At 40.0% G+C, this 5,110-nt stretch overlaps 1 long non-coding RNA gene across 1 annotated transcript in view; it reads left to right on the top strand.

Annotated features, from left to right (window-relative positions):
* LOC108753050 overlaps window positions 1–5,110 on the top strand; it is an 87,270-nt gene that overhangs the window by 62,417 nt on the left and 19,743 nt on the right. The window lies entirely within an intron of this gene.

Here is a 5,110-nt window from a genome sequence, read left to right as displayed (position 1 = left end):
CCCCTCCCCCTCCCCACCACACATTTCTGTCTCTGTCTCCTTCGTTTCTCACCCTGAATCGGATCTTTCGATCTCGTGAAAGTTTGACGAACGAAATTTTGGCTGTGTCCGTCCTCCTTCCGTCTATCCTCTAAAGAATGCACCGTCTTCGCTTGAGTAAACGATCCACAGGAAGGTTATGGCGGTACAGTAATAACACTAATAACGCAGCAGCAGCGTGAACATTTTGCAATTACTATATTATACCAGCGTGACCGTTATCGTATTAATGCTCAGAGGTTTCCTATTCAGATAACATCGATCCAAGTAACGCGTTTATCAACATAAACTAGCTCGCTACGAAATTCAACGAAATTAAATGTCATACGAAACAAATGTACCATTTACTTCTTCCTTCGTTAACTTCCAATAATCTTTTTCGCAGTTGTCCTACTACTTACGTTAAAACTAAGGAACCCGGAACGAATACGAATAATCAATCGTACGTGCTGAAAGTTAATTTTCCGGAACTCGTCTGATTGTTTGTGAGCGAACGCGTAATGCGTGTAGCAACTTAAAGTCGACGGGGATGAAGCGAGGAGTTTAAGACAAAGTCGATCGCCGTGGAAGTCACTGGAGCTTGGCTCGATCGCGAGCCGCGCGCACGGCAATACGTGAAATCCCGTCTACAGTTCCCTCCCCGGTTTGTGGCGTAGGTGGGCCCGATAAGAATCAGGCGAGCGTGAACGGTAACGGGGGGGGGAAAAGGGACATTAGTCGGGCATTATCGCGTCAAGCGACGCACGGTCGAACTGCCGGAAAAAGAATGCAGACACCGTGGCCGTATGCGAGCGCTACCGGCGTTGCGATGTTACTGGCGAACCCCATTGTTGTTGCACGAGTAATATAAACAATTGGCCCTGTCCGTCTCCCAGTTTCCGGCCGTCACTCGGAAGCTCCGACATTTTTATGGATCGCGAGGGCCGCGCTCGGGGTCTCTCCTTCCTTGAGCCTCCTGAATATTAATGCACGAATTCCAGGTCTATGTATTATTTACGTGCGTTCCCGTCGAAACCGCGCGACTACGTTCTTTCAGGATTCGCGATCCCACGCGATATCGCGCGAAAGAAAAATATCTCCCGTGTAATCTCGGGAGTTTTATCAATTTCAATGTGTAGAGTATTACGGACTACGCGATGTGATACATAATAAGAATTTGCATATTTTCTATAATATAACAAGACAAATGTCTCGATGTTGAACTATGGAGAAGATTAGCTTTATATTATTATTGATTATTAGATAGCGATATTATTACAAAAGGAATTAATTACACTTATGAAAAGTATCTATGACGAAGATAGGCTCAGAAATGTATTTTACAGATTTTGATCAGTATTTGCGCGGGGCGTTAAAAAATAATCCTTGTAAAGGGAGAGAGGGGAGTAAAGAAAGAGAGCTGTAGATTCCATCTTTGTGTGATTTTCATAACCTAACGTCACGATTTTCTTGAAAAATACGCAAAAGTGAAACCTACTGCTATCTTCTTTATAGGGATTATTTTTAGTGTCGTAGAATAATCATGCAAAAAAAGGCGGATTAGAATCCGTGAAATGCATTTCTAAGCTTTCCTTTATAAGTTTTAAAGAGCGTGTGAAGTACAGAATGCAAGCGAGTCTTACGGCGATATAGATTGATATAGGAAAGTCTAAAATTTTTTTTTCCTGCGATCTAAAACTTCGTAGTATTAATCATACAATTGTTCAAATTTTTACTTTACACCCAAATGGTTCATTGTTGTTCAAAATTATTATCCGTATGAAATTTATCAGTAATTGAAAAGTACTGTCATGTAATCTTTCTCTCTCTCTCTCTCTCTCTCTCTCTCTCTCTCTCTCTCTCTCTCTTTCTCTAAAACATGTTAAGAAGATAAGTGAAAATGTACCTATGAAACTTGGAATGAAGAAATTTTTTTCGCAATAATTTGCAATTAAAATTATAGGCTTTTATTACCCATTTTCATATAAGATGTTTAACTTCTTTTTTTAATTTATACTATTTTCTTGCTGTTAATAACAAATATTTTAATAATTACAAATGTTATTTCTCACTTATTCAGTTATTGAGAAATTTATTTTATATTCTCATGATTGCATGTTAAAAATGCATCGTCCAAAACTGGTGCCACAGATGTGATAAAAATTGCAAAGTGTAACAATGAACATTCGTCTAAAAAAAAAACCATGGCGTATGTTTAAGGAGTTATGAGCGATCGATTGGACCATGCTAGCTAAAAATACATACAGTTTAAACGATTTTAAGCACATTCGAAGGAATGATTTATAGATGGGACCAGGTCGGTGTTAAGGCGTTTTCGTTACGGGAAAAGCATTCCCGGGCGCGTGTCGTGGCAAACGTTGAATCGATATCGCGACAGTATTAAATTAATAAACGGAGATCTCGACGTTAGAAATGACACCTAATCAACGTCGTCGCGAAGGCACATTAAATATCTTATTCGGCATTAAAGCGAGGCCTATTATTATGACGCCATTTGGTGTCTTCATTTCGGTCTCGCTATTAATCGTGCGTTGTGTTAACACAGCCGCGGTTTTACCAGCGGCGTAAACGAAGCCGCATCTCTTTTTATTGCGGGAAAAAAATTCACCGGCTGATTACCGTAACCGCTATAGAGTTATAGAAATATTACGATCGCGAGGAGCGATTAACGTACCTTACAACGCTGCATCGTGAATCTTAATATCGTAAATTATTGCTACAAAAACTTTATTAGATTCTTAAATTTTTATTACCAATTAAATGTAATGAAATTAAATTGGATATATATCTTATTCTTTCCTTGGTTAATTTCTTAAACTGGAATGTAACACGATTTTAATTCGATTTTTACTTGCAAGGATATATCTCGCGGTTAAAAATTTGTGAAACAGTTAAGGGTCAATAAAACTTTTATCAAGGAACAGCTCTTGACTCTCTTCGTAGGAAAAAGAAAATCTGTAATCTAATTCTAGAATGTTATCTCTATTGAATGATACGGTATTGGTATCGACACGTAAATTTCACGTACAAAGAAATAAGCCATTTTTAATCAATATAACATAAGTTTTTCATGCAATTCACGCTTTTAGTGACAAAATATTTATATTTTATAAACACAGGTACTATTATTATTAACTTGATAGGAAAGAAAGAATAAGCTGTCAAATTCAATCTAAATTTTATAATTACCTGAATGTAAATATTTTTATTTTTATAATGTCACGTAACAAATAATCAAAATAGCGTGTTTTAAATTTTCAATCAATTAATTTTTGCACATCGTGATATTCACACAAGTCTATGACAAAACTGCTTAAAAATTGAAATCACTTGTCAAGCTTTCTGTAAAACCGCAGAGGAGATTCCAAACCGATAACGGGCAGAATTTTTAAAAGCTTGTTTCCGCTTATTCTAGCTTTTAGCTAGACAAATTAGACCTCTTGATGAATACTGAAAGCCTAACGCTGGATGACTTCGTTCACTCGTACGTAAAATTTATGTATCGATAGCATTGTAGGGATAAAGAAAAGATGCGATGCGTCAGAAGAGCAAGTCGCTCTGTTCATTGCTAAAACGGCATCTCGCTGTAAATTAACTTTGTTTGCGAACTCATCGCGGAAGTGGCCTGCGATGTTCTCGAATCCCCTATTGTAGGTCTACCTATTGTTGGGAGTTTCTTTTTTTTCTTCGTGGGACGTAATCGCGATTGGCCGAATGGACGAATACACGCAGCGAGCACGCGCAGATATATGCTTCTCGCGTATCCCTACGTGCGTTCGCGCTCGGCCGTTAATACACCAACAAGCATAATACAGCAACAACCATAAAGCCTATCCATCTAACGCGGGCTGGACTTTTTCCTCGGCGTGAAAGGAGCGTTATTAATTTCTTGGTGCGCGCGGCGCATGTTAATGGAAACGCATGTTTCTCGGTAATTAATTCCCGCTCCTCCTCGGGCGGCCGGCGGAACCTATTCGAGGACACGTTCCTCGCCGCGCACCGCATGGGGAACATCTCTCCCGGATCATCGTAGATCAAAACTCTCTGGCATCGATCCACGGCCGTGCGCGCGTCGCCGAAGGCTCTTCAGCCTCTGTTAGCCTAAAATACAGAACGCTCTCTCTGGTATACGCTCCACCGGACACGCCGTGTAATCCATCGCGTGGATACTCGGGCTCGTCTACCGGATGCGCCCGGCGATTTCGCGTCCGATTCTCCAGCTGCACGAGAAGCGTTGAGAATGATAATCTAAGCCACACTTGTAACAACATGTCACAATACAGAGTTAACGTGAGTTAGTATACTCGGCTGTATTATGTTAAGAGATTACCTCGACGTAATGGTAACGCAACGGCACATTGATGCCATTAGTTGGTTAATTTGCTCAATTAAAGTAAAGTAACGTAACTTAAATTAACATAAAGTTCGTCGATTCGCTATATGCTGTTAGAATTAGTTTCAACTATTTACTCGAATTATGTCGTTCAGTGTTCCAAATGCAATCTTCACTCCCTGCGATAAGAACTTTGTATATATAATCTGTTTATAAAATTCAAAAGACTTCCTTCAAACGAAATATCTGATATACTTAATTTAGAGGAAAACTTTACAACTCTCTGCTTATCTTGAATAATAACCAAATTTCTTTTCCCCTTCTTTTTCTTCATCCAGAGTGAAATTAATTAATTACAAGTCTAACGGGGCTTTACATATAGGTAAAATTCCGTACGATCTGAAGAATGATAGTTGACCACGGACGTACTTTTATTCACACAAAAGTATATTTGAACTTTTAAATTAATTTCATGCGGAACTGGAACTCACTCGGAGAGCTCGCGGGAGGCGAATTTTTTTCCGGCGCGGATTTTTTTCCAGATGACGCGCGCGCGGTATTTCGCGATTAATTACCTGCCGATCTATCGAGACAAGTCCGAAGCAAGCTTCGCCCCGCGATCCTGGGGCTGCGTCTCTTTTCTCATCGTGTATCTCCGTCTCCCTGCCGTTCTCTCACGCGCCCTCCGTCTCGCTCATCCTCCGCCACTCTCACGTTATCTCTCCCTCTTTCTCCTTC

Source organism: Trachymyrmex septentrionalis, unplaced genomic scaffold (genome assembly GCF_001594115.1).
Source record: "Trachymyrmex septentrionalis isolate Tsep2-gDNA-1 unplaced genomic scaffold, Tsep1.0 scaffold63, whole genome shotgun sequence".
NCBI classification, from domain to species: Eukaryota; Metazoa; Arthropoda; class Insecta; order Hymenoptera; family Formicidae; genus Trachymyrmex; species Trachymyrmex septentrionalis.
The sequence above is the reverse complement of the archived record's forward strand: the minus strand, read 5'-3'. Positions and strand labels throughout refer to the sequence as shown.